Below are 22,829 nucleotides of genomic sequence, written 5' to 3' on the forward strand. Positions count from 1 at the left end.
TACACACCACATGAGAGGACAGTACATCCTGCATGAGTACAGTACACAGCACATGAGTACAGTACACACTGCATGAGTATAGTACACACTGCATGAGTACAGTACACACCAAATGAGAGTATAGTACACACTACATGAGTACAGTACACGCTGCATGAGTACAGTACACACCACATGAGAGGACAGTACATCCTGCATGAGTACAGTACACAGCACATGAGTACAGTACACACTACATGAGTATAGTACACACTGCATGAGTACAGTACACACTACATGAGAGTATAGTACACACTACATGAGTACAGTACACACTACATGAGTAAAGTACACTCTGCATGAGTACAGTACACACTACATGAGTACAGTACACACTACATGAGAGTATAGTACACACTACATGAGTACAGTACACACTGCATGAGTACAGTACACAGCACATGAGTATAGTACACACTACATGAGGACAGTACACACTACTTGAGTACAGTACACACTACATGAGTACAGTACACACTACATGAGTACAGTACACACTGCATGAGTACAGTACACACTACATGAGTATAGTACACACTACTTGAGTACAGTACACACTACATAAGTATAGTACACACTACAAGAGTACAGTTCACACTACATGAGTACAGTACACACTACATGAGTATAGTACACAATACATGCGTACAGTACACAGCACATGAGTACAGTACACACTAAATGAGTACAATACAAAGTACACAGAACATGAGTATAGTACACACTACTTGAGTACAGTACATACTACTTGAGTGCAGTACACACCAGGGGCGTCACTAGCTTTTAAGGACAGGGGGGCTTAGCCCCCAGGACATGCACAGGATGCGAACGAATGTAGCGCACGAGCACAAAACTTTGGCTGACAAATATATATTCATATGTAATAGTGTGATGTTGTTGCGCTATATTATGAACGAGACAGGGTGTTATGTTTTATTTTGAGGTATTGGTTTTATTTTGAAGAACCGGATGTGCGGTGCAGGAAGTGAGGCTGCGTTTTTTTCGGGTATTTACTTCCTCTTCTATCGGACTTTTGCTGATGAGGTAATAGTTTGCATTGCTCTGTGTTTCGTGTGTAAATGTTATTTCTAAACTTTCATAACACTTTAAAAGTTAAAACATTAATGTTGTAGGTATAAGTGATGTGTTGTTTTAAGTATTTTTTATGCACAATTTTGTTAAGTAAGGATTAGAGCGTCGAATGTTTGAAATGTTTGGTCATAATTATACATGGTATTTACGCAGGTATCACTCCGCCAGAAAAGTAGAGACCTGTTTATGTGTTTCGTGTTTCGAAAACAGGTATGTGGATTTGTGTATTATTATTATTTTATTTGTGATAAAAACGTTTTTGTTAATGTAATTTTAATTATTATTTTTGTATGAATGAATGTTGTTTATTTCCTCTTCTATCGGACTTTTGCTGATGAGGTATCACTCCGCCAGAAAAGTAGAGACCTGTTTATGTGTTTCGAGAACAGGTATGTGGATTTGTGTATTATTAATATTTTATTTGTGATTAAACGTTTTTGTTAATGTAATTTTAATGATTATTTTTGTATGAATGAATGTTGTTTATTTCCTCTCCTATCGGACTTTTGCTGATGAGGTATCACTCCGCCAGAAAAGTAGAGACCTGTTTATGTGTTTCGTGTTTCCAAAACAGGTATGTGGATTTGTGTATTAATATTATTTTATTTGTGATAAAACGTTTTTGTTAATGTAATTTTAATGATTATTTTTGTATGAATGAATGTTGTTTATTTCCTCTTCTATCTGACTTTTGCTCAAGGTATCACTCCGCCAGAAAAGTAGATTATCCAGAGAATATATATGTGTGGGTAAAAAAATTACAAGACCACTTCATCTCTACAGAACTGTTTCATGAGGGGTTCCCTCAAACATCAGGAGATTATAAAATCTCCTGATAGTTTTATGGTTCACAGAGGAAAATAGTTTAGCCATCCATTCATAGAAAGTTTCTATGCTTGAACCAGGTGCCCGTTATAGACAACTCATGAAGATATTTGTCTTTTTGTCAATTAGGATTTCCACTGTTAAAGTCCTACTAAAAGCCACTACTAGCGACCACGCAGTCTGATAGTTTATATATCAATGATGAAATATTAACATTGCAACACATGCCAATGCGGCCTTTTTAGTTTACTAAATTACAATTTTACATTTTTCGCGGAGTTTCTTGTTGAAAACGTCACGGAATGATGACATGTATGATGACGCGTGCGCGTGACGTCTCCAGTTGGAGGGGACATATTAGCGGAGCACCACTAGCGGCTAAAAGTCGTCTCTTGTCATCGCGCAATTACACAGTATTCTGGACATCTGTGTTGCTGAATCTTTTGCAATTTGTTCAATTAATAATGGAGAAGTCAAAGTAGAAAGATGAAGGTGGGAAGCTTTAGCCTTTAGCCACACAAACACACGGTGTTTCCTTGTTTAAAATTCCCGGAGGTGAAGCTTTACCATGGATCAGAGCGGTCAAGCGAACATGGATCCCGACCACTTGTCAACCGGCAGTTTTTGGTGAGAAAATTGTGGTAAAAAGTTGCCTCTTACCGGAGATCTGCAGAACTTCTGTTGTGGTGCTGCTGCCGTGACTAATTCCCTCAGAGACTGGCGTCAGGACACCGTGGCCACACCCCTCTGACCATCAGGTACTATATAATCTCACTAAAACACTAGCAACACAATAAAAGATAAGGGATTTCCCAGAATTATCCTAGTAAATGTGTCTAAAAACATCTGAATCGCTGCCAATGCAATCGCCTTTTTTTTTTAACTTTATTTATTTATTTGTAGTCCTTCGCTATCAATATCCTCTGCCACAAATCTTACATCCTCGCTCAAATTAATGGGGAAATTGTCGTTTTCTCGGTCAGAATAGCTCTTTATTTTGGAGGCTCCCATTAAAAACAATGTGAGGACGAGAGGAGCCATCACACTTGTGATGTCATCGTCTGCGACTTCCGGTACAGGCAAAGCTTTTTTATTAGCGACTAAAAGTTGCCAACTTTATCGTGGATGTTCTCTACTAAATCCTTTCAGCAAAAATATGGCAATATCGCGAAATGATCAAGTATGACACATAGAATGGACCTGCTATCCCCGTTTAAATAAGAAAATTTTACTTCAGTAGGCCTTTAAACATTCAAAAAAGCCATAGACTGCTATGGTGATGTTTGTTAAAACTTTAACTGTAACAGATTTATGAATATACAATGCGACTCCTCCTCCCATTTGATTTATTCTGTTTATTTATCTTAATTCATAGTCATTCAAACTAAAATCAATACCTTTCTCGTTGAACCAGGTTTCAGTCATTGCAATAATGCTTAATGGATGAGTAAATTATTTCAAGTAATCCTTGATAGCCTCAAAGTTACTGTACATGCTTGGACTTTTTAATGTATTTTTGACAGACTATCTTCTGATTTTACACTCTTTTAATATTGTTCACAGGTCAAATAATTACAGTTTATTACAATCGCAGAGAAAACATTCTTATCAGGGTCTATCTCCATATCAGTCTGCTTTTGATCCTCACACATTTGCAGTTCTGATGTTGTGGGATCTTCTGTAACCTGTCCGAAGAATCCACACCTGTATCTCAGGCTACTAATGCTAGCCCGCAGCAGACAGTGACACAGTCAAGCCACAAAAGTACAAATAAGCAAAGAAGATGTGCTGGTTTTGCGCAAAGTGACATTAAACTAGACAGTCAGACGCGTGCGGACTCCAAACAGGAAGTGACGTGAACAAGTGGAATGGACCCAAACTGAGTGAATAATGACTGGTTATATGATTATTTATTTTTAACTCTTATTTGGGCCACTTTAAAATGAATATTTCGGCATGTATTTGTATAAAAATAAAATATCACGCCAAATTATTTAGGGGGGCTTAAGAATATTTTAGGGGGCTAAAATAGGCCTAGTGACGCCCCCGGTACACACTACATGAATATAGTACACACTACTTGAGTACAGTACACACTACATGCGTATATTACACACTACATGCGTATATTACACACTATTTGAGTATAGTACACACTATTTGAGTATAGTACACACTATTTGAGTATAGTACACACTACTTGAGTATAGTACACACTACATGAGTATAGTACACACTACTTGAGTATAGCACACACTACTTGAGTATAGTACACACTAAATGAGTACAGTTCACACTGCATAAGTACAGTACACACTACATGAGTACAGTACACATTACATGAGGACAGTACACTACACAATAAATGAGTATAGTACACACTACATCAGTACAGTACACACTGGATGAGTACAGCACACACTGCAAGAGTACAGTAAACACTAAATGAGTATAGTACACACTACATGAGTGCAGTACACACTTCATGGTGTCTACTGTACTCATGTATCCATCTATCCCAAACAAATGGATGGATGGATAAATGAGTACAGTGCACATTACATGAGTACAGTACAAACTGCATGGGTACTGTACACACTACATGAGTACAGTACACACTTTATGGGTACAGTACACGCTACATGAGTATAGTAGACACTACATGAGAGTATAGTACACACTACATTGATGTAGTGTTCATGTGTTTGTGATGACATGAACGTACAAAATGACTGAACATTTTAATAACATGTAGGAACACACTTTAGTTTGTGCATCATGTGATACAACAGGCTGTCTTTTATACTTCCTCTTAGAAATGTTCTGTTCTTGGCCTACACCTACTCTCTCTCTCTCTCTCTCTCTCTCTCTCTCTCTGTGTGTGTGTGTGTGTGTGCGTGTGTGTGCGTGCGTGCGTGCGTGTGAGAGAGAGAGACTTTATCTTCCTATATTCTCTCTGTCCCTGTATTAAAAATAGCTTCCAGTCCCAACTGGGAGGGAAGCTAGTTTAGAAATAAATATTCCCTTTGCGGAAAAAATGAGAAGTGTGTGTGTGTGTGTGTGTGTGTGTGTGTGTGTGTGTGTGTGTGTGTGTGTGTGTGTGTGTGTGTGTGTGTGTGTGTGCGTGTGCGTGTCAGAGTATAATGCTTTATCTGGTGCACCTCCCCCGCTCTGCACTCTTTATCGGCAGCCAACAGTGGTCTGTTAATCAGAGCAGAGAAGAGAAGACTGAAGTACTAATCTCAAGTCTTGCTATCTAATACTAATTGCAATCCCACAACTCTTTGTTTGTGGCAGTGTTGTGATGTCGGGGGAGAGCAGATGAAACTCTCTTCTGGCCTTCAGAACAAGTCTCACTTAGTGTGGACTCCTGTGACCATCAGAGAACACCAACACCTCCTCCTTTAGGAGGAAGACATGTTTCTTCCACTACTTAGAAAGTCCCATTTTGGGGCAGGGGTCTCATCAAGTGGTCTACTTGTCAAGTGTGTGGACCCTCAACAGTCCAGGGGCCTCATGTATTAAGCGTGCATACACACAACAACAACCTGGCGTACAAACATTCTCCCCTGCAGAGGTGAGATCTACCAACTTGGTTACTCAGGTGCATCCATCTTCCATGCTGAGGTCCTCACATCCACACACATCCTCACATCCACACATCCTCACATCCACACACATACACACACATCCTCACATCCACACACATCCTCACAGCCACACACATACACACACATCCACACACATCCTCACATCCACACATATCCTCACATCCTGACATGCACACACATCCTCACATCCACACATAGCCTCACATCCACACACACACACACACATCCTCACATCCACACATCCTCACATCCACACATCCTCACATACACACACATCCTCACATCCACACATATCCACACATCCTCACTAGCACACACATCCTCACATCCACACACATCCACACATCCACACACATCCACACATATCCACACATCCTCACTAGCACACACATCCTCACATCCACACATATCCTCACATCCACACACATACACACACATCCACACATCCTCACATCCACACACATCCTCACATGCACACACATCCTCACATCCACACACATACACACACATCCACACATCCTCACATCCACACACATCCTCACATCCACACACATCCTCACATCCACACACATCCTCACATCCACACACATCCTCACATCCACACATATCCTCACATACACACACATACTCACATCCACACATCCTCACATACACACACATCCTCACATCCACACACATGCACACATACACACACATCCTCACATCCACACATTCACACACATCCACACACCTCCACACATACACACACGTCCTCACATCCACACACGTCCACACATACACACACATCCTCACATCCACACACATACACACACATCCTCACATACACACACATGCACACATACACACACATCCTCACATCCACACACATCCTCACATCCACACACATCCTCACATCCACACGTACACACACATCCACACACGTCCACACATACACACACATCCTCACATCCACGCACATCCACACATACACACACATCCTCACATCCACGCACATCCACACGTACACACACATTCTCACATCCACACACGTCCACACATCCTCACATACACACACATCCTCACTTACACACACATCCTCACTTACACACACATCCTCACATCCACACACATCCTCATATCCACACACATCCTCACATACACACACATCCTCACATACACACACATCCTCACTTACACACACATCCTCACTTACACACACATCCTCACATCCACACACATCCTCATATCCACACACATCCTCACATACACACACATCCACACACGTCCACACATACACACACATCCTCACATACACACACATCTTCACTTACACACACATGCTCACATACACACACATGCTCACATACACACATCCTCACATCCACACACATCCTCACTTACACACACATCCTCACATCCACACAACTTGGATTTCAACATTGGGAAAAAAGATGGAGTCCAGGACACAAAATGCATTCATTGCTTCACATTCACATTTGTGTGGATGTGAGGATGTGAGGATGTGTCACTTTCACCTTGGCTTGTGTTTCCATGCTTTCTCTTTATTTCCTGTCAGCGCTCTTATTTTAGGTCCATTTCCTGCATGTCTCCCACAGCGCTAGATTCCCTCACCTGGCCCTAATTGTCAGCCTGGCACACCTGCTTGCAGTTGACATTCAGGCTACTATTTATGCCTGCCTCGCCCTCCAGTCAGGGCTCCATGATTGTTTCCTGTTTACTGTTTCCTGCTGCCTGCTTCCCATTTCCTGTTGCCTGTTTCCTGGTTCCTGTTGCCTGTTGTCTGGTTCCTGTTGCCTGTTGTCCTTTATCTGTTATGTGTTATCTGTTCCCTGGTTCCTGGTTACTGTTGCCCGTTTCCTGTTGCCCGTTGCCTGTTGCCTGGTACCTGTTGCCTGGTTGCTGGTTCTTCCTTCCTGTTTCCTGTTGCCTGTTGTCTTTTATCTGTTATCTGTTAAGTGTTTCCTGGTTTGTGTTTCCTGTTGCCCGTTTCCTGTTGCCCGTTGCCTGGTTTGTGTTTCCTGGTTCCTGTTGCCTGCTTCATGTTTCCTGGTTCCTGTTTCATGTTGCCTGTTACCTGTTGGCTGTTTCCTGATTCTTGTTTCCTGGTTCGTGTTTCATATTTTGCCTGGTTCCTGTTGACTGGTTCCTGTTGCCTGGTTACTGTTGCCTGGTTCCTGCTGCATGTTGCCTGTTACCTGTTGGCTATTTCCTGATTCCTGATTCTTGTTTCCTGTTTCCTGGTTCGTGTTTCCTGTTGGCTGGTTCCTGTTGCCTGTTGACTGGTACCTGGTTTCTTTTGCATGTTTCCTGGTTCGTTTTTCCCCTGTATGTGCACTTACCAGTTGCACTATATGTTTGTTGACATTAAAGTCATGTTTCCCGGCACTACGCCTGCCATCTCTGCATCTTGGGGTTGGTCCCCAGCAGTTCTTGACAGAAGACACACATTCATTCATCATTCTGCCACATATTGCTGTCAAAAGGTGTTCCCGGGACTCCTCGGCCATTCACCGACGGCCGAAGAAGATGTCACATACACGGCTGCCACCGCCAGAAGCGCTTCTGGGTTGTAATGATAAATTGAGTGATCAAATAGGTTGGCGACATGGTGAGATGACATCATTTGTCCACCGGGAGGCGTAACCTGGGCATGGTCTGATCAAGCCAACTCCTGATTGTGATGTTACAAAGAAACAACCCCACACCATAATTCCTCCTCCACAAAACGTCAGACTCGGCACAATGCAGTCTGAAATGTAGCGTTCTCCTGGCAACCTCCAAACCCACACTGGTCCATCAGATTGCCAGATGGAAAAGCGTGATTCATCAGTCCAGAACAGACTGCTCTAGAGTCCAGTGGTGATGTCCTTTACACCACTGCATCCCACGCTTTTCATTGGACTTGGTGATGTATGGCTTGGATGCAGCCGCAACGCCATGGCTCTCCGCGTACTGTACGTGGGCTAATTCTTTGCATTATGCTGACCTCTCTGTCAGTTTACCAGGTGGCTGAGTTGCTGTTGTTCCCAAACGCTTCACTTTTCTTATAAAAAAGTTGATTTTGGAATATTTAGGAGGGAGGACATTTCATGACTGGATTTGTTGAACAATTGTTTGTAGAAACAGCCTCCATGCCTGAGTGCTTGATTTGATAAACCTGTGATTAGTGATTAGGACAACTGCTCCTCATCAATTGGATGGCTGGACACCATACTTTTGGCTGGCAATAATATAGTGTATATATATATATATATATATATATGTATATGTATGTATGTATGTATATATGCAAACTGACTGGTGTAGATGTGCGAACAATAGGTTGCGTTATAGTGTTGACAAACATAAATATGGTGCATGTTGTCCAGAGACTAAAGTGGACTGTTGTTATGATGATGATTGTCGTGCATGAAAAAGCGGTCCTGACTTGACGGGCGCCTGATGAATATTCATGAAGTTGTGATCCCAAACAAAGTGGAGCCTGGCTTAGGCAGATTGTTAATGACTTCTTCCTTTAAGCCCACATTCAAAGCCCCCAATTTCCTTCAGCTTGTAGTCCATGAGAATATTTAATACCATAATTAATCATTTTAATCCTCTGCTTTTAATTAAGAAGCAGCATGTTGCTGTCCTATCAGCCCCTGCCAGCACTCACGCCAGCTTAAGATGGCCGCCATGATTCTTCACATTCTTTTACACCACCTTGGGAACTTGCCAGCACTCCACACACACCATCACTGATCCTCCTTTTCCTCCACCTTCTTTTCCTTCTCCTCCACCTTCTCCTTCTTCTTCTCCACCTCCTATTCCTTATTCTTCTTCTTGTCCCCCTCCTCCTCCACCACCTTCTTTTCTTCCTCCTCCTCCACTTTCTTCTCCATCTTCTCCTTTTTCTTCTCAACCTCCTCCGCCTCTCCTTCTTCTCCTCCACCTTCTTCTCTTTCTTCTTCTCCACCTTCTTCTCTTTCTTCTTCTCCACCTCATCCTCTTCTTTTTCTTCTCCACCTCCTCCTCCTTCTTTTTCTTCTCCTCCTCCCCTTTCTTCTTTTTCCTCTTCTTCTTTTCTTTTTTTTCTTTTTCTTCTTTTCCTCCTTTTTCTTCTTGTTCTTCTTCTTCCTACTCTTCTCCTTCTTCCTATTCTTCAGCTCCACCACCTCCTCCTCCTTCTTCTTTTTCTTCACCACCACCGCCTCCTCCTTCTTTTTCTTCTTCTTCTTCTTCTTCCTATTCTTCTTCTTCCCTCTTCTGTCTCCACCACCTCCTCCTTCTTCTTCTTTTCCCTCTTGTTTGTCTCCACCACCTCCTCCTCCTTCTTCTTCTTCTCCTTCTTCTTCTTCTTATTATTATTCTCCTTCTTCTTTATCTTCTTCTCCTTCTTCTTCTTCTTGTCCTTTTTCTTTTTCTTCTTTTTATTCTTCTCCTTCTTCTTCTTCTCCTTCTTCCTCTTCTTTGTCTCCACCACCTCCTCCTCCTTCTTCTTCTCCACCACATCACTCCTCCTCATCCTTCTTCTTCTTCTTCTCCTTCTTCTTCTCCTTTTTCTTCTTTGTCTTCTTCTTCTTATTCTCCTTCTTCTTCTCCTCCTCTTCCTAGGTGGATGCAACAGGTCTACTTCCAGTCCCAGAATGCAACACTGGGACATAGTTCCCTCCCTCATTTATTATGATGATGATATTTCACGTCTGAATTAGCTTCACCTTCTTGCGTCCTCAGGATGTGAAGTAAATGTTTGCTAAATATTTCACTTTCAACTTCATGTTGGGTGCGAACATCAAAGTGCAGTAAATGGATTTAATGACATTTTAAAATGCAACAAAAAGTGCAAAGTGCCAGCAGCCAATCCCACGAAATAAATATATCTCTGAGAAAAAAGGGTATAAATATGACTTAATAGTGTTTACCACACTAACTAGTCGTATGTTATTGTTTTGTTTACATCCTCTGTTCTCTTCTCAGCGTGTGGAGTAGCCACCAACATTTAGCACTTAGCAAGATAGCATTTAGCACACATCCTGTGTGAAGTTAGCAGCTTGTCCAAGTCTCCACAAACTTCTCCCATTTCTTTGTCCTGCAACAACTGTTGATCCGATTTTTGCACATTTTAGACAAGGAACCTCTAAATGTAAAACTATCTTAGTTTGCACAAACAAGTTTGATCCAGCTGGGAGTCCACGTGTATTAAAAACATATTTATTCTGATGTCACTCTCTACGTCTCCTCCAAATATAATACTACACTACTTTTACTTCATTTGGAATATTTCAAACAATGGCTGACAGTTAGCATGTTAGCAAATATGGCGCTAGCACTGCTCGTTAGTGATTTGACATCACATCAAGTGCAAAACATGCATTCAGCTTGCAAGATAGTACAGGCTGTGTATATATATATATATATATATATATATATATATATATATATATATATATATATATATATATATATATGGTAGAGAAAGGAGGTATTTAGTTGACGGGCCAGAACAAAGTCCACATTAGAGGCGGCAGAAAAGGGGCGTCAATCATGCAGCGTCTCCCAAGCTCAGCACTTACAAGACATTTGCTGCGCCTCACAGCATCGCTCAGTCAGAGCAGGAATATCAGCCAGCACTTTCTTCACTTTGAACCCCGACTCAAAGACACCTGACCTTCCCTCTGCAAATCATCCATTTTGTCTGGCCTGCAGCCTTTAGTCCCACTTGTAGTCCCAGGAACACATCTCCCACATGAACTATGTCCATTTGCAAATTGCTGTGTCAGCGCTTTCATAGCAAGTGGAGGCTCTGAGACAAATGATATTTTTTATTAACCTTCATTAATTATGTTATTAATATGGTGCTCTTAACTAGCGGCTGCTCCAACATCTTCTACCTCATAATGAGGAAACCATTATGTTAGCAACATGCTAGTACACCTTCACTTTTCTCTCTTAGCACACACGCACGTGCACACACACGTACGAGCACACACACGTACGCACACACACACACACATTGCGTCTCTCTTGGCTTCCAGTGAAAATCATTGTTTGTATGTTTGTTGGCAGTTTTTATATGTTAGCACTTTCTGCACGTTAGCACTTTCTATATGTTAGCACTTTCTACATGATATCTGTTTCTATATGTTAGCAGATTCTGTATGATAACAGTTTATATATGTTTTCGGTTTTTGTAAAAGTCAAACATTAAAAGTGTGTAAAAGTCAAACATTAAAAGTGTGTAAAAGTCAAACATTAAAAGAGTATAAAATTCAAACATTGAAAGTGTATAAAATGCAAACATTAAAAGTGTATAAAAGTCAAACATTAAAAGTGTGTAAAAGTCAAACATTAAAAGTGTATAAAAGTCAAACATTAAAAGTGTGTAAAAGCCAAACATTAAAAGTGTGTAAAAGTGAAACATTAGAAGTGTGTAAAAGTCAAACATTAAAAGTGTGTAAAAAATGAAACATTAGAAATGTATTAACATCAAGTGTGTAAAAGTCAAACATTAAAGGTGTGTAATAGTCAAACATTAAAAGTGTATAAAAGTCAAAGATTAAAAGTGTATAAAAGTCAAACATTAAGTGTGTAAAAGTCAAACTTTAAAAGTGTGTAAAAGTCAAACATTAAAAGTGTATAAAAGTCAAACATTAAAAGTGTGTAAAAAATGAAACAGAAGTGTATTAACATCAAGTTTGTAAAAGTCAAACATTAAAGGTGTGTAATAGTCAAACATTAAAAGTGTATAAAAGTCAAAGATTAAAAGTGTATAAAAGACAAACATTAAGTGTGTAAAAGTCAAACTTTAAAAGTGTGTAAAAGTCAAACATTAAAAGTGTATAAAAGTCAAAGATTAAAAGTGTGTAAAAGTCAAATATTAAGTGTGTAAAATTCAAAGATTAAAAGTGTATAAAAGTCAAACATTAAAAGTGTGTAAAAAATGAAACAGAAGTGTATTAACATCAAGTTTGTAAAAGTCAAACATTAAAGGTGTGTAATAGTCAAACATTAAAAGTGTATAAAAGTCTAACATTAAAAGTGTGTAAAAGTCAAACATTAAAAGTGTATAAAAGTCAAACATTAAAAGTGTATAAAAGTCAAACATTAAAAGTGTGTAAAAAATGAAACAGAAGTGTATTAACATCAAGTGTGTAAAAGTCAAACATTAAAAGTGTATAAAATTGAAAGATTAAAAGTGTATAAAAGTTAAACATTAAAAGTGTATAAAAGTCAAAGATTAAAAGTATATGAAAGTCAAACATTAAAAGTGTGTAAAAGCGAAACATTAAAAGTGTATAAAAGTCAAATATTTGTGTTTTGCCAGATTTGTTCCATCTCCACTTAGCATGGCTAGCAGTGCTAAAAGTGCTGCTAGCAGTGTGGCTAGTGCCATCACGTTGGCGCTGTGTTGTTAGCATAGTTCAGCATAAAGAGAAGTGGTGCTGGTGAATCCATCTTCATCAACTCAAAAACAGAAAATAAGACAAACCAAGACATGTGAGATCAAATCAGACTTATTACAAACCTTTTTAACCTTAAAAAGCTTTTTATTCTTGAAAAAATGTGGTGAAGCTGCACTGAGAATGTTAGCAGATGACGGAATAAATATTGTCCTCTTCTCAACTTAGATGGAGACCAGGAGGACACAGATGTGTGGGGGGGGGGTGTCCTTCCTGCCACGGCCATCCATCACAGCCCACTACCACCTACCACCTCCACTTAGGGTCATACCACTTCTGCAAGTACTAATCACTAAGCTCACATTGGTGGCCTTCAACTTCTGGGACTTCTTTTAGGTGAAAGTGACTAAAAAGGTGAAGTAAATCTTAAATCTAACCTGGAACTTAGTGAAGTAGAAACAAACACAAGCGCTGACTCTTTATGTTGGCTCCACTCTCTCAGAGTAAATGTCCAAAGTCAAACACGTCCACTAGAAGCTGTTACGTGAGCGCTTGGTGACTGGACCCCAATATGCAGGGACGGCAGGCAATGTGCAGGTATACAAGGTCCTTTGATCAGAAACAACTGATGATCGATGCAGTGACTCAGGAATAAAAACACAGTATATGGAAAAGTACACACAAGTGTGTACAAATATGTACAAGTACACACAAGTATGATATGTTGGGCCTTAGGAGCTTCCTGATTGAAAAGCAGGCACAGGAAAGAAAATGGAGGCCACAGGAAATGGAATGGAAACAATCGGGAACATAACAAGTACAAATATAGCATAAATAATAAATATAATGACTTTTTAAAGTCATTTTCTAAAACTCAGCACAACTATGTCGCTATACAGATGATCCAGGTAAAGTCTACGTTGGATCAGGTGATCCAGGTGAAGTCTACGTTGGATCAGGTGATCCAGGTGAAGTTTTCCCGGTTAGGGTGAGCGACAAAGAAAAGGTCAGCAGTTTGTAATAATCTGACTAAAGTGTCAGTGCTAGTCTCACAAGTCTGACTATTGTGTCAGTGCTAGTCTCACAAGTCTGACTGACTATTGTGTCAGTGCTAGTCTCACAAGTCTGACTATTGTGTCAGTGCTAGTCTCACAAGTCTGACTAATGTGTCAGTGCTAGTCTCACAAGTCTGACTATTGTGTCAGTGCTAGTCTCACAAGTCTGACTAATGTGTCAGTGCTAGTCTCACAAGTCTGACTATTGTGTCAGTGCTAGTCTCACAAGTCTGACTGACTATTGTGTCAGTGCTAGTCTCACAAGTCTGACTATTGTGTCAGTGCTAGTCTCACAAGTCTGACTAATGTGTCAGTGCTAGTCTCACAAGTCTGACTATTGTGTCAGTGCTAGTCTCACAAGTCTGACTATTGTGTCAGTGCTAGTCTCACAAGTCTGACTAAAGTGTCAGTGCTAGTCTCACAAGTCTGACTAAAGTGTCAGTGCTAGTCTCACAAGTCTGACTATTGTGTCAGTGCTAGTCTCACAAGTCTGACTATTGTGTCAGTGCTAGTCTCACAAGTCTGACTAAAGTGTCAGTGCTAGTCTCACAAGTCTGACTATTGTGTCAGTGCTAGTCTCACAAGTCTGACTATTGTGTCAGTGCTAGTCTCACAAGTCTGACTATTGTGTTAGTGCTAGTCTCACAAGTCTGACTATTGTGTCAGTGCTAGTCTCACAAGTCTGACTAAAGTGTCAGTGCTAGTCTCACAAGTCTGACTGACTATTGTGTCAGTGCTAGTCTCACAAGTCTGACTATTGTGTCAGTGCTAGTCTCACAAGTCTGACTATTGTGTTAGTGCTAGTCTCACAAGTCTGACTATTGTGTCAGTGCTAGTCTCACAAGTCTGACTAATGTGTCAGTGCTAGTCTCACAAGTCTGACTATTGTGTCAGTGCTAGTCTCACAAGTCTGACTAAAGTGTCAGTGCTAGTCTCACAAGTCTGACTGACTATTGTGTCAGTGCTAGTCTCACAAGTCTGACTATTGTGTCAGTGCTAGTCTCACAAGTCTGACTAATGTGTCAGTGCTAGTCTCACAAGTCTGACTATTGTGTCAGTGCTAGTCTCACAAGTCTGACTATTGTGTCAGTGCTAGTCTCACAAGTCTGACTAAAGTGTCAGTGCTAGTCTCACAAGTCTGACTAAAGTGTCAGTGCTAGTCTCACAAGTCTGACTATTGTGTCAGTGCTAGTCTCACAAGTCTGACTATTGTGTCAGTGCTAGTCTCACAAGTCTGACTAATGTGTCAGTGCTAGTCTCACAAGTCTGACTATTGTGTCAGTGCTAGTCTCACAAGTCTGACTAAAGTGTCAGTGCTAGTCTCACAAGTCTGACTGACTATTGTGTCAGTGCTAGTCTCACAAGTCTGACTATTGTGTCAGTGCTAGTCTCACAAGTCTGACTAAAGTGTCAGTGCTAGTCTCACAAGTCTGACTGACTATTGTGTCAGTGCTAGTCTCACAAGTCTGACTAATGTGTCAGTGCTAGTCTCACAAGTCTGACTATTGTGTCAGTGCTAGTCTCACAAGTCTGACTATTGTGTCAGTGCTAGTCTCACAAGTCTGACTATTGTGTCAGTGCTAGTCTCACAAGTCTGACTATTGTGTCAGTGCTAGTCTCACAAGTCTGACTATTGTGTCAGTGCTAGTCTCACAAGTCTGACTATTGTGTCAGTGCTAGTCTCACAAGTCTGACTATTGTGTCAGTGCTAGTCTCACAAGTCTGACTATTGTGTCAGTGCTAGTCTCACAAGTCTGACTAAAGTGTCAGTGCTAGTCTCACAAGTCTGACTGACTATTGTGTCAGTGCTAGTCTCACAAGTCTGACTATTGTGTCAGTGCTAGTCTCACAAGTCTGACTAATGTGTCAGTGCTAGTCTCACAAGTCTGACTATTGTGTCAGTGCTAGTCTCACAAGTCTGACTATTGTGTCAGTGCTAGTCTCACAAGTCTGACTATTGTGTCAGTGCTAGTCTCACAAGTCTGACTATTGTGTCAGTGCTAGTCTCACAAGTCTGACTAATGTGTCAGTGCTAGTCTCACAAGTCTGACTATTGTGTCAGTGCTAGTCTCACAAGTCTGACTATTGTGTCAGTGCTAGTCTCACAAGTCTGACTAATGTGTCAGTGCTAGTCTCACAAGTCTGACTATTGTGTCAGTGCTAGTCTCACAAGTCTGACTATTGTGTCAGTGCTAGTCTCACAAGTCTGACTATTGTGTCAGTGCTAGTCTCACAAGTCTGACTAATGTGTCAGTGCTAGTCTCACAAGTCTGACTAATGTGTCAGTGCTAGTCTCACAAGTCTGACTAATGTGTCAGTGCTAGTCTCACAAGTCTGACTATTGTATCAGTGCTAGTCTCACAAGTCTGACTATTGTGTCAGTGCTAGTCTCACAAGTCTGACTATTGTGTCAGTGCTAGTCTCACAAGTCTGACTAATGTGTCAGTGCTAGTCTCACAAGTCTGACTATTGTGTCAGTGCGAGTCTCACAAGTCTGACTAATGTGTCAGTGCTAGTCTCACAAGTCTGACTATTGTGTCAGTGCTAGTCTCACAAGTCTCGTATAGCAGCTGTTTGTTGGCATCTCACTTGTCATTTGTAGAAGTCTCGAAATTGCCGCGTCAAATTGCTAATGCTATCGAGCTAGCACATTTTTGAACACATGGGACCTTACTGTACTTTGGCGTTGAATATCGCAACTTTACCTCGAGATAGTCCGCTCTCAGTGCTGCTGGAGTGAGCACCAAGTGCTTTTTCCATTGCACCACAATTTAATTTGTTGTTGTGGAAATGATATCCTTTATTTCTGTACTTTTAAGCCACTTCCTTTAACAGATACCAGTCCTTTATTTCTCAGTTGATGGTGTGTTGGTATTGTTCGGTCTCCGCTGTCTGTTGCGCCCTACAAAGTATACACACAGTAAGTACTATACTTTTCACACAGCAGTTGTTTGATTCCACCTCAGTCGTAGTTTTCATGAACACATTTGGAGACATTATAATTGCCATGTAAAATTGCTAATGCTTATGGGTAGCATATTATTAGCATCAATTGGCACATTTTTAACAAGTGACTTTGTTGTCATGTGGAGCCTTTTTTTTGGGGGGGAGTCACTGTCTCCGTTGGCGTTGAATATCGCAACTTTACCTCGAGGTAGTCCGCTCTCAGTGCTGCTGGAGTGAACGCCAAGTGCCTTTTCCATCGCACCACAGTTTAATTTGTTGTTGTGGAAATTATATCCTTTATTTCTGTACTTTTAAGCCACTTCCTTTAACAGATGCCAGTCCTTTCATTTCTCAGTTCAAATTGAAGTAAATGAAGTATATTTAAATGTAAAATATATATGTTCTGTTCTTAGTCATTCGCCATGGTGGACTGGTGCTGGTTGTTCCAGACAAAACCCTGACTTGTTCCCACCCAGCAAGGCCATGTTCTTGCTCTTCTTGGCCCCCCCGTGCCACTCCGGGCCCCCACCATCTGTTCCCTGGCACCGCCACCCCTGACCCCTTGGAGGGGGACCTAGAATGCTGACACCTTCACACTCGCTCAGGTGTGTGTGTGTGTGTGTGTGTGTGTGTGTGTGTGTGTGTGTGTGTGTGTGTGTGTGTGTGTGTGTGTGTGTGTGTGTGTGTGTGTGTGAAGGAGAAGCAGGATAACCTTCACAAAAGCAACAATGTAGATCATTAACATAATAAGACTATTGCTAATTAATAATGTTTTTTTTTTTTTTTATCATTTCTTCTTCTGCTTGTTGACGTCCAGCTCCTGAAGACCACACTTTCTCTTTCAGTTCCAGGACAAGATCCCAGGCCAGCATTGAGACATGAAGCAGGTAATAATGGTGATAATCATGCTTTATGCTTCCTGTTTGTGTTTATTTCCAACATGCTTACACTCACAATATGTTGGAAAAGGAGTAGGAAGAAGTAGACTTTACAATTTACTCCATCTAATCATCATTTTGTTGTAAACATATTCTTCAAGTGGATCCTACTAGGTTATTGTTCATTAATCCATCCCATAATTCCACACAAGGGTTGTACGGTATAGCGTTACTACTATAGTATCACGGTACTAATGAATCAAACACGGTACTATACTCTCTTTGAAAAGTACCTCTTCTCCATATTTTATTTTTACAGGCATGATGGTGTGTTGTCATTGCTGGTTTTAGGAGCAGAGGAGCATGTATGGCAGCGCACACACACAGAGTACTTCCAAGCAGACACAGTGTGTGGACAGAAAAGGGAAAATGGACGCATTTTGGTGTAAAAAGTCAAGATAAAAGTGAAGTTATAACACTGAAACACCCTCAGGAAGAGCTGCTTTAACACATGCAGCTAACATCCATCCACAGTGTTTTAGCTACTTCAATTAAATAAAGTAAGTTTCTTACAGGTATTATTATCACTGGAGGACGAGAAATAGCTAAACATGCTTCACTACACACCGTAGGAGGATACCGTAGCTCACCGCTAACGACGCCTTTCCTGAATGTAAACAGATGCCATGTGTGGATCAACACCTGACATCCACAGTAATGATACCAAGTACAGGAGCGGGTTTCTAGTCGATACTTCTATGATTACATCGATATTTTTTATCGTCACAAAATATTTTTCTTTTTTTTTTAAATTATATTATGTTTATAAAGTAAGTAAATACGTGCTTGGACACATGAGGACTTTGAATATGACCAATGTATGATCCTGGAACTACTTGGTATCGACATGATCCATACCTAAATGTGTGGTATCATCCAAAACTAATGTCAGGTATCAAAGCAGAGAAGAATAAGTGATTATTACATTTGAACAAAAGTGTAGATAGAACATGTTGAAACAGAAAATAAGCAGATATTAACAGTAAATGAACAAGTAGATTAATAATGAATGTTTACAGTTTGTCCCTCATAATGTGTATCAAATAATAGGTGTATAAATGACACAATATGTAACAGCAGACTAATTAGGAGTATTTGTTTGTTTGTTTGTTTACTACTAAAAGACAAGTTGTCTAGTATGTTCAACATCTTATTGAAGGACTAAATGACAATAATAAACATACTTTTCATCAACACTAACATCTGTTGTTCAGATAAAGACAATAATGACATTTTTTGTGGTCCTTTTATTCATAAAAATATTGAAAAGTATGGAAATACATTTTGCTGTGGCGACAAGCTTATTGCACAAAGTGATGTAGTGCTAAATGTTTGAAGTGTTGTACGTGCAAACTGACTTATATTTCTCCTCTTTGGTTGAAAATAATTGTGGCTCGCAGCTTACACTTTACATCCATTTACCAAATCACTACATTTGAATATTTTTCATTCAATAAATAATGTTTGTTATTTCTCTCTATCCAACACAACGTTTTATTCTCAGTGATATTTTTGTAGCAGTTAGTGAATGAAGTGTAGTTATTTCCTCATAATTCTGCACAACAACTCAGACATGCTAACACTAGTAAGAGGATATGATGTTTGTTTTTTTAATCCAATTATATTTATATTATTGACATATTTCCTGCCACTTTATGTTGTATATTTTGTACATGAGGTTCATTTGATCATCTATTTTTACACCCAGAAATATGATTTCTTTCACCCTTTCAGTGTCTACTCTATTATATATATTAGGTAGAGAAGCCAACAATGAATAATTACTTTAGAGCAGTGGTTTTTAAACTTAGTTTTTCACATCCCACCTCAGAAAACACCATAGCCTCCATAATGACCAACATTAACATGCAGGAGCATAAAAGGCCTAAATATTCATTAAAAACAAGGCAGAGGTTGTATTTATTTAATTATCCATCCATCACTCCATTTCCTACCGCTTGTCCCTTATGGGGTTGCGGGGGGTCGCTGGAGCCTATCTCAGCTGCATTCGGGCGAAAGGCGGGGTACACCCTGGACAAGTCGCAGCCTCATCGCAGTTATTTAATTATATATTTGTTCATTTTATTTATTTATTCATTTATTAATGTATTTATTTATTTACTTTTTATTTATCTATTAATTTTATTATATTAATTAGTTTATTCATTTATTTATTTTTAATTTACTCATTCACTTATTTAATTTATTAGTCATTTTATTTATTAACAAATTTATTTAATTATTTTTAATGTATTCATTTAATGGAATAATTAGTTTATTTCTATTTTTATCAATCTATTTATTTTGTATTTATTCATTCTATTTATTGTTTGATTTCTTAATTTATTTATTTAATTAATTCATTAATTTATTGAATTTTTTCTAATTTTTTAAATTAATTTATTCATTTAATTTATTTATTAATTTATTTTATTTCTTGTCCTTTTATTTATTAATTTATCAATTTGATATAATTTATCTTTGTATTTATTTTATTTATTAACTCATTTATTAATTTATTTAACTATTTTCAATGTATTCATTTTATTTTGTTATATAATTTATTTTTGTTTTTTGTCATTTTATTTATTTATTTAGTCATTTTATTTAATTTATTCATTCATCTATTAGTTATTCATTGTATTTAATAATTTATTTAATTTGTTCATTTATTTATTTTTACTTTACTCATTCACTTATTTAATTTATTAGTCATTTTATTTATTAACACATTTATTTAATTATTTTTAATGTATTCATTTAATGGAATAATTAGTTTATTTGTATTTTTATCAATCTATTTATTTTGTATTTATTAATTTATTCATTCTATTTATTGTTTGATTTCTTAATGTATTTATTTAATTAATTCATTAATTTATTGTATTTTTTTCAAATGTTTTTAATTAATTTATTTATTAATTTATTTTTTTTCTTGTCCTTTTATTTATTAATTTATCAATTTGATATAGTTTATATTTTTATTTATTTTATTTATTAACTCATTTATTAATTTATTTAACTATTTTCAATGTATTCATTTTATTTTGTTATATAATTTATTTTTGTTTTTTGCCATTTTATTTATTTATTTAGTCATTTAATTTAATTTATTCATTTATCTATTAGTTATTCATTGTATTTGTTCCTGTTTTCCTTTTATTTATTTATTTGATGTATTCATTTCCTTTTTTTCCCCACTCTTGTTACCAAATATGATTATTTTACTTTTAAAGTCTGTCAACATAATGACAACAATACAAATAACAAAAACAATCATTACAACACTTTCAGTTTGTGAAACTGCATCATGAAGGTCATTAAAGCCCTCGTCCTGTCCCCCAATTTAACCTTTCACCTTTGACATTTGGGGTCAGAGTGCCTTGTCGCCGCCCACCTTTCACTTTTGCTTCCCACATCCTTTTAGCCGTGTGTCCTGCTGTCTGTCGGGGGAGGGGCTACTCGGGCTTTTATCATGCTGGCGGCTACTGGTGGGAGGAGCCTATTCAGCCCCACCCCCACCCGAGGTGTCAGCCAACACTGTCACCTTGAATTGGAATACACACACACACACACTCACACACACACATTCACACGCACTCACACACACACACAGACATATATATACCCACACACACATATATACACACACACACCCACGCACACCCTAACACACACAAACACACATGTATATACACACGCACACAATTACACACACACACGCACACACCCACACACACACATATATACATACACACACACACACATATATATATATATACACACACACACACACACACAGTGCTGCCAAAAGACATGTTGCTAGCTGGCGCTAACGCTAAGTTGACTTTTGGAGCGACTTGCTATGATTAGCTTAGCTGAGGTTTGTCCTGCTAAAAAAGTCAAGGAGTGGTGTGGACTTGTGGAGGTGAGACTGTCAAAGTGAGGACCTTCAAGGAGTGGGGTGGACTTGTGGAGGTGAGACTGTCAAAGTGAGGACCTTCAAGGAGTGGGGTGGACTTGTGGAGGTGAGACTGTCAAAGTGAGGACCTTCAAGGAGTGGGGTGGACTTGTGGAGGTGAGACTGTCAAAGTGAGGACCTTCAAGGAGTGGGGTGGACTTGTGGAGGTGAGACTGTCAAAGTGAGGACCTTCAAGGAGTGGTGTGGACTTGTGGAGGTGAGACTGTCAAAGTGAGGACCTTCAAGGAGTGGTGTGGACTTGTGGAGGTGAGACTGACAAAGTGAGGACCTTCAAGGAGTGGGGTGGACTTGTGGAGGTGAGACTGTCAAAGTGAGGACCTTCAAGGAGTGGTGTGGACTTGTGGAGGTGAGACTGTCAAAGTGAGGACCTTCCATCAACACATCAGGCTATGAAAGTGACGTTTGAAGTCTGGACAAGAGTGGGAAAGGCGAGCTTCTGTGGATGCTATTGCTCTCAGAATTTAACCGCATATTGGATAACATCTCGGAGAAGCTTTCTCTTCTGCAAGGCTAACCGATGATCCATTTGAGAGCCAGAATGGAGGGTTGGAGCAGACAATTCTTTGGAATGTTTTTGTTGGCCCTAATCAAAACAACCCTTACCTGCAATTCATCGCTCTCTGCATTGCTCTTGGCAGGGTCCTGCTCAACACCCCAGTGTGACCAGTGCAGTGAAACAGAAGTCCATGGCTTATCGCCATAGCACACACCCATGGACGACAACTACACAGATAGTTGGGTCGACACAATAAAGCAACCAGGAAAACAAGGAAAGTGAAAATTAATTACTGTAAATTTTAGACTATAAGACGCTACTTTTTTCCTACGCTTTGAACCCTGCGGCTTTTCCTCGCTGCATAAAGCAGATAGTGTTTACAAAACACACCAAAAAGGTGTGTTATTGTTAGTGCTGTGGCGCCATCTTTTGGACAAGTTTGCTCCTTCTGTTGGGTGAATGTGAA

General features: G+C 39.3%; 1 long non-coding RNA gene across 5 annotated transcripts; it reads left to right on the forward strand.

The window, feature by feature from the left end:
- Positions 1–1,149: 1,149 nt before the first annotated feature.
- LOC133564819 (uncharacterized) lies at positions 1,150–19,952 on the forward strand. 5 transcript variants are annotated; one of them, XR_009809348.1, is made up of 7 exons: positions 1,150–1,341; positions 1,471–1,520; positions 1,649–1,705; positions 13,175–13,543; positions 17,361–17,552; positions 17,765–17,834; positions 18,145–19,952. It is a non-coding gene; the product is annotated as an uncharacterized LOC133564819 (long non-coding RNA). The 5 variants fall into 5 exon arrangements; XR_009809345.1 differs by having other exon boundaries at positions 17,793–17,834; XR_009809344.1 differs by having other exon boundaries at positions 13,175–13,360; positions 13,449–13,543; positions 17,765–19,952.
- Positions 19,953–22,829: the final 2,877 nt, after the last annotated feature.

Source organism: Nerophis ophidion, linkage group LG13 (assembly GCF_033978795.1).
Source record: "Nerophis ophidion isolate RoL-2023_Sa linkage group LG13, RoL_Noph_v1.0, whole genome shotgun sequence".
NCBI classification, from domain to species: domain Eukaryota; kingdom Metazoa; phylum Chordata; class Actinopteri; order Syngnathiformes; family Syngnathidae; genus Nerophis; species Nerophis ophidion.